Genomic DNA, 14,329 nt, shown 5'->3' on the forward strand with positions numbered 1-14,329 from the left:
TGAATCCGCCCGCCTCGCGTCGTTATGTGCACATACATACATACGCACATATCGCTGTTCGCGAGTGAGCAAGCGGTACACTCTCGAGGTGAATCGAACTTAAGGGCGTCGTGAAGTGGGGTGCGGACGGTCGCGGGCGCGCGCGCTGCGAGCGAGCGAGAGAAGAAGAGGGGGGAGCCCGCGAGACGGAGGGTCAAAAAATGCGAGACTGCGCGCGCAGCCGCTTTGTCTCTTCAGTCGAGTAGTGGCTCGGCGGTGCGGTGGGGGACGCTCGGAACCACGAGGGGGCCACCAAGGGTCCACGATCGGACCATGGCGGAGCAGCGGCAAACTGCATCCTCTCAGTCGGCCGCTGAACCCGCGCGCCGTACGGTTGGTACGCGTGCGTTTACCGCGCTCGACCGTCCGTCCGTCCATCCGTTCGAACGTTCCTTCGTTCCGCGCACTGTTCGCTGTCTTTTGCTGTATCGCCTCATATCGCCTTCTTCCGACTGCCGTTGCGAGCGAGTCCGACGCGTGCAAGTGATATCCGCACGGTTTTCCTCTGTTTCTTCCTCCGGAACTGCTTGCAGTGTCTACCCCCGACTATCGTCGTCCAAACAGCGGTGTTCCATCCGAGAGGAAAGCGACGGAGTCAACGACGGGTGCTACTTGACTTGGTGAGACTACGAGATCTACCCTTTTGGATTTTTCGGGATTGTTTCTCAGACTGTGGTGGATCGTCCTCGTACGCGGTCAACGCGAATCCTTCCTGCACATGGTGAGTACGCTATGAACATAATACTGAATGCCGCATTGACCGGCAGTTGCCTCGCGAAACGGCCACCCTCGCCCGGCTGGTGACTCACGCGGGGGGAGGTGGATCGAAAGGGATGAGTGGATGCAGGGCTTATTATTCCCGCGAGAGAGTACCGTTATCTCCTCGCCAAAATTGAATAGCAAATACATCGATATTCTAGCCGAGGGGAAGAGGAATGGAGTTGCCTCTAATGTCGGTTTTTTTATCAACGTAGATTGACTGTAATTTCGATTAATTTAATTTTTCATATTTTCCTTTAGTTTTAAGGATTAGAAAAAGATAAATTGTAATGTGAAGTAATTGTAAAGTCAATCTAGATTGTGATAAAAATGCACTTAAGAGCAAATGGAATGTTTTGGATTTGAAAGTTTCCATGCACTTGTTTCTTCAATTTGAATTTCATGGAATGATGATATCTTTGATCGTCGGAAAGTGACGATCGATATGAAGGAGTGAACGAGATTTCCAATATGGCTCCTAATAGATATTTTGTCCTTGCGAAAGATCGAGGCACGCTCAAATTTCGAGCTGCATCGAATGAATTGACGTTTATGTCGATATTATCGGGTCACGGATACGATTTTCTATGCAGGTGCGACCATTATAATCCGAGCATTCAATTTGAGCAAAGCAGACAGGTTATGTTTCTTCTCCGTAATGCCCATTTGGAAAACCATGTGGTTATTTTATTACACCAGCAAGATATACTGCCTATTGTATATACAAATAAAAGAATTTGCACATACGTATTTGTATGTAATAAGAAATATACGTAGGCATTGATTTTTCGATCAAATTATCCAACGAATTGGATCTAACGAAATCTAGTTTAACGCCTGTTTCTACCAATGTAATTTAGTTTTAATCTCGGTTCAACTAACTCTTCATCTTTCTCTAGTATTAGTATTAAGAATTAGGAAAAGATGAGAAGAGTAAGTTGAACTGAGATCAAAGTTAATCTACTTTGGTAGAGATGTGCGCATAATAGAAACATATAGGTTAGGTTAGGTTTTTTTATTATGCATCAAGAAAGTATTCAAAGATACAAGAATGAAGATATATGCCATATAATTTTCTCAAAAAATGTATTTTGTATAAATTTTGTGATATTAAATTAGCAGCTATAAATAGAATAATGTCGCGCGTGAAATCTGTATCTTCTTTTCGGAGTAATCTTTCTTGACTTTCGTCTATCAGGGAACGTCGTTTTCAGATTTAAATTCTGCATTTTAGGGCGATTAACTTTGAATTGTCGCCGACCGCACTTGATCCCGAAGCGTGATTAGTTTTTTCTCCTTTTGCAAAGATCCATTCTTGTCGCTATAAAGGATTCTTTGGCCTCGGGGCAATTTTTTTTTGCTTAAAATAAAAATCATGATTTATCGCAACTTTGAAGTTGTAACATGCTATATTTTGTAATTAATTTTTAATTTATGATTCTATTAACCTTTAAGTAGTTAGGAATTGTTCCAAACAATGCCCAAACAATTTTTATTTTTATAGTTATATTTTTTAATTATGTAGAATTAAATTTATTTTATTTGTACCTTTACATGTGATAGAAGAATGTAAAAGTAATAAACTTAAGGGCGAGACGTTTATGAACTTGGCACTTTTTACAAATTAAATTTTTTTATTAAAAAATGATAGTCTTTTGTTTGTAGTTGTTTGTAGCAACAATAATTTCATTTGTAGTTTCATGTATAATTTATAAAAAGTCGGATATCAAATTCACAAAGGTCTCGTCTCGGAAAAGGAAAATAAAAAGAGCCTAGAAATTTTTAAGTTTATTACTTTTCACAAAGGTCAGAACGACGTTTTTGAGATAATTGGGCGTGGGATACTGTAGCCACCTACCTGTTTAAAGGTTAACAAATTCAGAACTGATTGAAAAATATCATTATATTATTATTATTTACAAGTCACTGAATTTTTTCCGCTTTATTTAAATTTGAAATAAAATTTTTAATCCACTTGGAAATGATTTTTTTCCTCCGCTTCTGAAAAACAATTTACTGCAAATTTTTAATAAACTATATTTTCAAAAATTTCTATTTTACAACTTTATTAAGAAATTAATGCGGTATAATCTGAAAAAGTGATATGTCTTTGTTATCTATTTTCTTTAAAGCTTGCAGTTATTGAAAAATCTTGTTATCCTTTTATCTTTTGTTATTCGTTTCCTTTACAGCTTATAGTTATCGAGAAATTTTGTATGTTCTTTTGATAATTCGAAATATCTTTTGGCTAGAAAATAGACGGTGATAATATTTTTGTTTGTCAAATAACTGTTTCAAATGGGACAATAAATCTGTGAGGAGAAAGAGATTCGGAATGATACGTTTTGGGACATTGCGTTTACTTCTAATAATAAAAGCTCTCAGAGTAACTCGCTAATGAGTACGCTGTGAAGAAAGGGAACGGCCGCGCTCGCCGGGTTTTCACACGTGCAAACGCCAACGCGAGCAAAAGTGACGCAACTGAGAGAAAAGTGCTCGCTATCGCGAATAAAGTCGGGAGTTTTTGATTCCGCGCGAGTCGCGCGCTTTGCATGCAATCTCCGCGTTGTGGTGGCTCCGTTAGTAAGTATCTGTCGTAATATTCGCAAGAACTCATTTTTGCGGCCGATAATTTTTCGCTCGTCTAAAAGCCATTAGTTGGCAGTTTAACGTTGAAGTCTCTGTTGAAACACTTTTAATAATAAAAGAAATACATTATCCGTCAGACAAAAATCGTATCTTCATCTTTAAATAGTCGTACGCTAATAAACGCGATAACGATCGCAGTGACGCATAGTTATTATGTAATTATTATTAAGCGCCGATTATTATGCGCTCGAATAAGCGTTTCCTTGTATTGATTTCGCCGAGAAAGTCATCCTGTATCGATGATCGACGATCGTGCGTGACGTAACGCGCGACATTTTCGAGTTTTTCGCTTCCTCCGTGAACGACCGGTTTTCCTACGATCGCGCGCGGTTTAGCTGAGATTTTTCGACCAGATGCGCGAGTATCAAGTGTATCATGTAAATGGAGAAGCAAGAGAGCCGCGCGTTGAATACTTCTCGGCGGCGGCGACTCGTTCTCGAGTGCACAAAATTGTGCGTGTCTCGCATGATATAATCATAAGTGATACTAAGAATGAAGGGATTAACATAATACGAACTGGAGCTGTAATACTGTAGTCGTATGTCACGCGCGATGAGTGCACACGTCGTTTTATCATGTGACTTTCCTTCCCCTCCTGTGTAGACGTCATTACTTCCTCCGGATGAGATACAATGAAAAAAAGGGCAAATTATAGGTTGCACGAAGTACGTCTTTATGTACGTATAGTCTTCATCGGAACGTATCTTCAGGAAGTAGGGCTCAACTAGCGTACGTTGACACTGACTTTTCCAACTTTTTCCTCTCGCATGTATTATTTCTCACAGGGAACGATATTTTTATATATTCACAATGTGTTGTGTATGTGTGTGTGCCACGATGGTCAATAAGATTTTTTTTATATTCTTAGAATTTTAATTAAAGCATATTCACAATTTTGATAATCAAATGTTGATGCAACGGAAGACTCGACGTCGCAAAGCAATCCTGTGCTTCCTTCCGTTTAAATCTTGATAACATAAGTCATCAATAACTGCAATCTGGCGTAATTGCCGTAATTGCTATAACATTCCCATCGCGAGGAAAGCTACTGTCCGCGCACTTTGGTCCGTAATTAAAGGCGAACTTGCGTTTCCACGCTCTTAAGTGTTAACAACGGCAATTATCCATAATCGCGGTTTATTACCTATAATTCAGATCACAACATTCCCATATATTCAGATTGATACCTCTCACGGCCCTTAATTGAAAGCGACGTGTGTGCGATCGAAATTACGTTTAATCGTATAACGACGCTGTCATCGCGGAATATCTGAGGAAGGACTTTCGCGACGTCGTAGTTCGATTTCAGAACCGCTCGAGAGGAGCGCAAACCGCCAAGTTATGCCAACTCCCGACATTAGTGTCGCAGTACGACAATCGATCTTTCCGGCTAACCCGACTACCGCAAAGCTTCCGCTGTGGAAAATCCCACTTCGCGTCTATTAACCCTCGGAATCTTGAATGAACCACTCTATCACGTAAAACGTACGAAAGATAAATTTAGGAAAACATACAATAGTAAAAGACATAACAATTTTAAAAGCACGTGTAAATTATATATTTTATATATATTCTGTATAAATATTTGTATTAACAATGGAATATATATTATATATATATATTATGTTTTATTATCGCTATGTATATTTATTAATATTATTTTATATTTATTGAATTATTTAATAAACGGGAATGGCGGTCATTCGAGAAAAAAAAAAAACGTATATTCTAGTATTCTGTTCGCGGCATCGCCACGTCATAATAGTAGACTTGACTTAACATAAAAGTGCGACATACAGATATTCGGAGCGATAAAAAAACGGTGTCCTTTAAGGTCACCAAGCGCAATTATATCGAAACGAGCTCTATCCAACGATACTTAATAGTATCCTTTGCTTTATCCTAGCAACTTTCATCTACGTATACATACATTCGCGTTTACACATTGAGTACATTGTTCACGGTAAAGGGTAATTGTTGTTCGCCCGGCGATTCGACACGGAACTTCACTATACGTTCTTGATACCCTTCAGTCCGTATTTTCCATTCGCACTTAAATCCATTTAACGGTACATTTAATGATCCTATTTTTATACTTTGTGATATGAATGTTATATTTCAATGGAGAAACCGGTGAGAAAAACGGGTTTTTCTCGTATCCCACTGGCTAACAAAACGAGATTAAAAGTAAAAAAGTCACGGACACGCTGATTTAAGATTTCGCGCACGCCGATGAGAGGTATTGATGTTTGCGCGGCTTTATTGATTGACCCTTGAAACCACGTGCAGTGTGTGTTACCAGGCGAGGCGTCGCCGCGATTGTACGGCGAGGAAGTAATTCTCGTTTCCAGCGTTTCCCTTTTTTCTCTCCTTTTGTTGTGCGCCGCGCGCACAAATTCGGGCTCTGACTTCAGCCTCTTTTCTCGTAAATCATCGCCACGGCAAAGTCGCCGCTATTGCTTCTGAAAACATCTCGGTGCCACGATCGCATTAACTGTGCCTCGCAAAAGCATCACGCTGCGCTCATACGTTTTATACCGATAGCCGGGGATTCGCAATTTATTTGCCTTCAACTTGTCGAGTAGCTTTCATATTACAGAGATTGTTGTTTACACGTAGCACGTTTTTTTTTATTCTCTCGTTAGTTATCACCGATTTTGTTATTTAAATGATTAAAATATCTAAACAAAGACTCTTGAAAACGAAATTGCAAAATTAAAATGCAAATCGGGCTGATAAGAATAGCATGGGCGATGGTACATACGCAGTTATATTGTATACAATAATAAATCAATACGTGAAAAATAAGTTGTTTTTTAAAATAAGTTGTATTGATTTATTATTTTATACAATATAACTGCGCACTATTGACCGCGCCAGACTCTTATTAGCTCTGTTTTTATTTTGTACACTGAAAAAAATGTCTGGTTGAAAAGGGACGAGCAGAATTTTCTACTTCAATTTGCTAGAATTCTCGAGTCGATACAATACTTCTGGTAAAATCTATTAGAATTTATATTTTTATCAAAATAATTATATCAATCAGAATTCTAATTATTGTAATTAGAATTTTAGATTTTCAGAGTTACCACAGACCTGGAAAATCGGGAAAAGTTAGGGAGATTGAAGTTGGTCGTGGAAAACAGGGAATAGTCAGGGGAAAATGTAAAAAAGTTTGGAATTTTGAAATTTACTCACAATTTCCTTAAACTGCTCCTATTCCAGATAATTGTTATACTTTTTTAATATTATATGTGACGTTTATGTAGTTATGAAATACGTTCGCACACTTTAAACGGTTTTAATAATTGATATTTTATTTATTATTTTTATTTGATCGCGATTTTTTTTTGTTACGTTTTTTCAATACTAATTTATTTTTTGTTGGCTTGAATTTACATCCAAAATTTCAGTATGTTGCTAATCTTTTTTGCGTTGTTTTTAATAATATAGGCTAGCTTTCCTACCAATTCTTGACTTTAAATGTGTTAAAATTTACATAATTTATATTGGAAAATTGTCCATTTTCCTCTGGAAAACCTGGAAAAGTCAGGGAATTTTAAAATTTATTTTCTGTGACAACCCTGTTTTTCCACCGGGATTACTATTTAATCTACTCAGATCATTTTCCTCAATGATAGTTACAATATTTCTCTATTAATTTTTTATTGAAACTTCTTGTTAAATAATCTTTATCCAAAGAAAGTCAATTATTACACAAGAGACAAGGCATAAGTATTTTTAAGGATACTTTCTGTCGATCAAGATCATATTTATCACTTAGAGGCATTCAACGTGACAGTCATTAACTTTAGAGCTACAGACATCATAGTTTACTAGGTTTACACGGGACACTAGTAGTATGTTTATTCCGTGTTTCCGTTATCTCTCACACAGTAGAGCTGTTTGTAACATCAGCTTACATCATCGACACGATCGTTTTCCGGACGTTTAAGGGCTCTCGTTCTCTCGTTCCCCTCGAAAGCACTTTGGCCACCGGATAGTCGGATAAACCTTTTAAAACGTCAGCTCGACACGTCGGGATATTTCATATTCACGAGGGACAAGGAGATGAGGCGAGGCAGGCCCCCCTCCCCCTCCCCCTCCTCCTCCTCCCCCAGGGGTGGACGCATCTTTTTCTGGATTTGTCACGGCCGTTTCGATACGCCGCGGCCCTTAAAAGTTGCTACTCGGACGAGCGGGCACGTGAACACGCGCGCAGCCTTTTAATTGCCCATATTTTTAGCTCGAGTGTCCGGTTTGCTCGCGACGATAAATTTCTCCGCTCCCTGACTTCGGCGCGATCGCCCCGGTATTCCTTTCCTTTCTCTGCCCTCCTGCCGCCGCCGCCGCCGTCGCCGTCATCGTCGTGAATCTTGTACCTGGGCCTTACACCTGAGAGAGTGTGCAGTGGCGTATATTCCTCCTTCTCTCCTCTTCCCACCGGATCCGAGAAGGGTTCCAGGTTGCTTATAATCTAAAAGCGGTGGAAGGGGAGAAGTTCGATGGGAAGATACGAGAGGGGGGGAGGGGGAGGAGGGAACAATTACGACTCGAATACGAAGGAGCGTATTTGCAATAAAATACTAGCCCTCTGCCTGCTGGATAATTAATATACTTAATGGGTCGATGATGCGCCACGGGGAAATAGCAAATGAGATACATCGTACAATCTACTGTTAGCGTGCGATGCCGAGCTCTAACCGTATATAATATTAAACTAGTTTCAAACGTCATACAGGAACGCACAGGAACGTACAACCAGGAATGAAGACGTTGGCAATAAAAAGGAATAAAATTTTAAGCGAATAGGTCGAGCTGAAGTTCCTCTTCCATTACTTTTACGAGATCGTTATTTCATACTGATTAACATGAAAATAATCACTCGAGATTACATATGCCGGGCGATCGTGTATTCTTGCTTTGTTAACTGGTAATTTTGGAGCAGTTCCTTCGCGCAAGCCGTATCTGAAAGGTTAATACGTATCATTTAACGCCGATATTGGCCGATGGCGAACTTCGAACGAGAATGAAACGGTACAGTATACTTATTCGCCATACCTTCCGCATGATTGCACGAGGAACACTACAACGAAGCTGCAGAATTTCTTTTCGCCGCGACGCGTTTCCACGTCTCGTTACCTCGTAACCCTCGCGGGACGCAGGAATCGGATCAGGATCATTGCGGAACAGCATAGCAGCATAGCGCAGCAGCAGGAGGAGGACGAGGAGGCCGCGTATTGTCGAAGCGTAACGGATCAGAGTGAAAGTCCAAGACACGACTCGCTCCGATCGCTCGCGAGTCCGTCTCGCTCCGAAGAGGAGCCTTCGAAGGCGCGATATCGGGCACAACTCGAACGGATCCGAAATAGTCGTGAGCGCGTCCGCATCTCCCGGCCAGTCGGCGATACTTACGCAATTACGTTACGAGAGCGGTACCTTCTTTCTCCGTCTCCTTCTTTCTTCCTTTCCTCTTCAGGAAGCCTCCCCTTCTTCTTCCCTCGTCTCGCTCGGGCACGCGTTCGTTTTCGCTTCTGTTTCGCTTCGACGAGAGAGGCGCGTGCGAGTGCGTTTCCCGACCCGACTACTGGCCAACCACTTCGCGCCACTTAGGCGTTTTAGTTGTGGCGAAAGGGCCCTCACGATGCTTCAGCGGATTATTTTTATCGTCGAGATGCGATACCCTTTCGCTTCCGACGATTCCAGATCTGCGTGCAGAGAACGCTCGCTCCTCATTTTTCCACTCTCTAAGATTTCTAGAGCGAATCTTACACTAGAAAGAATAAAATGTCATTTTTAAAGATTGAAGGTGATTTTTAAACAATTGAGCCACTCACTTTCAAAACTGGCTCAATTCTTTAGAAGAGGGTCGCCTCGTGTCCCATAAAACTGTAGATCAGGGAAATCGGAGGAACATCGTGGAAATTGAAAATAGGAAATGTGAGGAAATTCGGGGATTATAAAATTTTCTGGAATAAAATAATAAGGGAGGGTCTTTCTCGTTCAGAAGCTTAAAAACTGTTTTTTTTTTTAAGTGGATTGTAAACAAGCAATACAACTAATTTAAATGAAACTTTGTTTGTTTTAAAGGAAGTTTTATTTTAGCGTCATTGACGCGTAAAAAAAACAAAAAAAAATCACGGGAAGATTTAGGCAGCCCTGTAATTAAAATATTTTTAATAAATTTTTTTACTAGTATTCTACATTGTTATACGCTATTACTAAATTAACAGTTAAAATTAAAAAATTTAACAAAAAATGGCTGCAAAACGAAAACTATATTTTGATTTTCAGTATTTTTCGCACACTCTATCTTTAAAAAAAGAGTTAAGTATTGATAAATGTAAACACAAATTATGGTTTATAAACTGCAAAAAGTGTCAGTAATAATGGCGCAAAAATTCAAATTAAGGAGTTTTTTCAGGAGTGTTTCTCGCGATTTTGAAAACATTTATTTTCAATTAATTTTCTGCGCATACTGTAATCCAAATGTATTCTCTTACTGATCATTAATCCGCTGTTCCAGGATTATTTACTTCTTTTTGATTGCTCCAACTTATTCTAAGAGTCTCGATCAACACAATAGAATAGAAACCGGTTTTTTAAAATGAACATAATACACTCGGCAGTCAATCTTCCGTTATCTGCTCTATTTTTATCATGTGCAACGTCTCAATGATCAATATTTCAAAATCATTTCTTTTTCATAATCGCTTTAGAAGTTAATTCTATACAGTAGTGTAGAATTCAAAATTGATTTTTTTACCCTGCCAATGAGAAAGACCCTTTAAAGAAATTTAATATACATCACACTTATGCAGCTTTGGAATATTATTAACTTAACAATTAAATGGAAACGATATTAACAGCGATATTAACAGTGATTTACATTGCTATGTTAAATAGCTTTCTCAATAAAATATTGAGGAAAACAATTAATTAAATATAATATCAAAATACCAAAAATTTTTAATATTAAAAGCATCAGGGAAAAATTATGGATACTTTAGGATAACAAATTTGTGGCAACCCTCAGAGTGAGATTCCACTTTAAAGAATTTAAAGAAAACTTTTGACATTCGACGTTTGCAAATGCTAAAGTTGTTGCGAATTGAAGTATCAGAAATTTATTATTCAGAGCTACGTTTTCGCAAATAGTATTGCTCTCAATTGTATCTCGCGATTTTTCGTGATTCTTCATTTATCGGATTGCATTAAGAACCTATAAGAGGTGACTGCGCAATAAGTGCCTGCGTATTATTCATTTCGAAAGTCTTAAGTGACGGAAGTGCATCCTACTCTACGTTCGCGGAATTGCGACAGGCAGTTAATTGCTGAAATACGGGAGACAGCCGTGGCGATTCGTGATTCATAATGCCTACGTTTCGATTTCTATGTCAATGACGGGATAAACTCCTCTGTGCCAAATTGGATTAATTTGTGTAGGTTGAGAGAGATGGGAGAGAGATAGGTTGACAAAGAGAGGGACCTTGTTCGAAATATTGGTAGTCGATATTTAGCCCGGTTACAAAGCTCTTACAAAAATACCGAAAGGACTATTTAGAAATACAAGCGTGGGTATATCGAAAATATTTTCTTGGTATTAATTTAGCTTGTATATATATATATATATAAGACATTTATCATCGACTTATACAATATCGATGACATTCGGTTAAAGATCAGAATTATCGATATTAATGAATTTTTTTAACTGTTTGCATTGTCTGCAATCTAGGTCTTTGTTGACACAAGCGAAATTTTACTCTCAAATTGCAGAATCAGATATGTATGTAAATTCACATAGAAATATGTAAGTATTAAAATTCACTTTGTCTTGAATTTAGAAAATTCTTTTAATTAATTACATTTATTCTTATCGATCCAAATTCGCATCATATTATTTCACTCTCAAATTTCATCCTAATTTTTGCCGAAATTTCAATTTTTAATTAAATAAAAGTTTTAATTTGAGTTAAAGAACTATTAGCATCAAAAGGAGCAACATTAACCCAGTCTGTTGAGTTAAATAACATTTTTGTTATTTTTAATTTCCATATATATGTGTTAAAATGTAAATCAATTCATTTCTACGATTGAATTACTTAGTTTCAAAGTAAACAATGTCCAAATTAACATATACTTAAATAATAAACTAAATTTGAGTCACATTTAATAATACACAGTTTCTGTTTGAATTACTAAATTAAATTAAATTATTTAACTTGGTTGTTTTAATGAAATTAACGAGATATTGAATAGGAGCAGCGGTGACATAAAATGATGAAAAATACTATAATTTAAATTTTGTATAATTTGACATCATGTAATAGCGTGCAATAGTCATAGAGATATCGATGAAAAGTTACCTTGAATTTTTCTTAACCGAGAACAACAAAAAAACTTGAGATGGACAAAAAAGACCCAGATTGTAGACGGAAGATTAAGATATGCTCGTTATCTCTTTTCAAATTGTATTTATAACATAAAGAGATGAAGAATCATTTTAATCAGAGTTAATGCTAATGCTGTGATCGATCAAAAGATTCTTTGTCGATCGGAGATAGCAACGCCGAGTCTAGTTTGGATCCGGACTGGACCTGAGCTGAATTCTCGCGATAGCAATCTCATCTTCATCTTCATCTTCATCGAGAAAGTCCTCTCTTGCTACGAGAAAGTCTCGTAACTGCGTAAGCCGTGGCGAATACCGCGTCGAAACAATGACCGGTATTCGGAGCGTGCATTTATTTAAATCGCGAAGAGAGGCAAGTGTTGCTCCTTGCTCGTCGAGTACGCAGCGAAGAGGTTAAATATATCTGGCCTGGCCTAAGCGTTCCTCCTCCTATCCTCATTCCTTTCAAACGGCCGGTCTTTGCTAAGTCAGATTCGAGTGCAGCACTCTAGACGAGAACCGTGCGAGGGTTGTCCCGATGACGAATGATCGGCGAAGTTTCCAAGATTAGTTACGGGAAACCATTGCAAAGACCGTTCGTTCGTAAATCTCGTGACTCAGTCGGGTTAAGATAGACGGATCACTTATCGCGAAGTCACGATGGAGAATGCCGGATTAAATATCTAAATTAAATCGTTTATGCACTACATAATTGCGGTATTGCGGCAAGATTTGTAATGTTAATGCGTATTTACGGTCTAGTTTCTGGAAGCGCGGTTTAACGCTGTTATTCGGCCCGTCCGTTATTATACCGTTGTCAGTAATAATCTGATTAATTTATATAAGTAGAACGCGGGGTTGATGGTTCAACGTTAATGCGTTTGTTGACAGAAATGTGAATTGCGCTCTGTCATTGCGTAATTGATTATTTTGAAAATTTATTTGACTAAAGCATTATCGTAATTAATGCTGATAAGAGGACAGCTGAAGGCGAAAAAAACTGTGCACACAAGTGTGTGAAGCGCCGCCCAAGGAAAATATTTGGGCCGGAAATTATGCGCGATATTTTCGCACTCCAATAATAAACTAAAAGCTACGCTCGCAGCGGATAGCGGATAGCGGACCAAACGAATAATGATCGTTAAATTGGAGCTGACGAGCGCAGTTTTCGTTCGTCGACGCGTGATGCTCTCCTCGCGTGTAATCCCGATTTATTTCTCGCCCGATTTCAATTACAGCAGCCGTGTGCGCTCTATGTGTGTGTGTGTGTGTGTGTGAATCATAAAGCTCTGTAACCCGTCAAATGGAAATAAATGTGCTTTGATAATTGCACGAAACGAATACTTTTCGAGCGATATCCAGTTTTGTCAAAAAAATATACTCATTAGCTTCACGCGAGCGTGTCGAATACGTAGCTCGATTGGATTAAACGTCCAAAACAATACAAAGGATTTTATACCCCATAATTGAAATTATAGATCGTGTTTCATATAATTAAGTATCGCGTAATTATGACTTGTATAATTAAATATCAAATTATTTATCGATAAATTCATAAATGAAGATAATAAATGTATAATAATTTCACAAATTTTTCGAACACGCACAGAAAGAATAATTTTGCTGAAGTATCTCTACAGCTCGATACAGGTTCAAAAATCCAATTTTGTCGAATGTCAAAATAAGTTTTTAGGAATCTCAAATAATATTGCAAAAAAAAAAACATGTTTTGACATTCTAGCAACAAGTTGGACGTCCTGTACATAATTATTTCGATCCAACAAAATTATGTTTAGATTTGTCTAACTCAGATTTTAGACACTTGAGGAGAATCGTTCTTTCCGTGCGTAAACGTCGCGTCAAAAAAATTCGATGCAGTTACGAAGGCATATTTATTTCTATTTGACGGGTACGTAATACAAGTATATGATGTAGGTGAACGTTTTTTCACTTTGCATCCTTTAAAAAATACGACTGCAATTTGCAGGGAGTAAAAATGCCGATGCGTCTGCGAAAAAATACGCGCGATAAGTGCGTACTAATGGGAAGTGTGCGGTTCGCCCGTGGGTGCTTGTACGATGTGGAAGGAAAAAAAAAGTACGAAAGTGCAAGTCGTTTGCGTAACGCGTGAGTTACTTACGGCGGCGTTCACACCGCCAGTTAACAACGTAATGTCAGTTAAACTGTTACAGTCGTTTCACTGTTACGACGCTTTAATAGTTCGCTAGCAGTAACGTTCTATATACATGATGTAAAATTATTTAATAAACTAGTAAAAATACTCGAAACCATTTGCTCGACGGATGTCTAGGTGCATAGGTGAAAAAAGTACTAGTCGTACGTGAGATTTCACGTATTTGCCTCTCAAGTAGCTTCTTGTAATACATGAAATATTAGCGAATCAAACAAATTTGTGCCTATTGACGACGACAGTACGATTTCGCGAACGAAGGAAAGAGCGTTACATGATGTGTTTGTAGGAGGATTTCT

General features: G+C 38.4%; 1 protein-coding gene across 2 annotated transcripts in view; it reads left to right on the forward strand.

Annotated features, from left to right (window-relative positions):
* Window positions 1-346: 346 nt before the first annotated feature.
* The window catches only part of LOC108754857 (serine/threonine-protein kinase tousled-like 1), a 184,432-nt gene continuing 170,449 nt past the window's right edge, over window positions 347-14,329 (forward strand). For both annotated transcript variants that reach the window (XM_018497484.1, XM_018497486.1), the window contains exon 1: window positions 347-760. The gene's annotated coding sequence lies outside the window, so the exon portion shown is untranslated. The remainder of the gene's footprint in view (window positions 761-14,329) is intronic.

Source organism: Trachymyrmex septentrionalis, unplaced genomic scaffold, assembly GCF_001594115.1.
Source record: "Trachymyrmex septentrionalis isolate Tsep2-gDNA-1 unplaced genomic scaffold, Tsep1.0 scaffold81, whole genome shotgun sequence".
Classification (NCBI taxonomy): Eukaryota; Metazoa; Arthropoda; class Insecta; order Hymenoptera; family Formicidae; genus Trachymyrmex; species Trachymyrmex septentrionalis.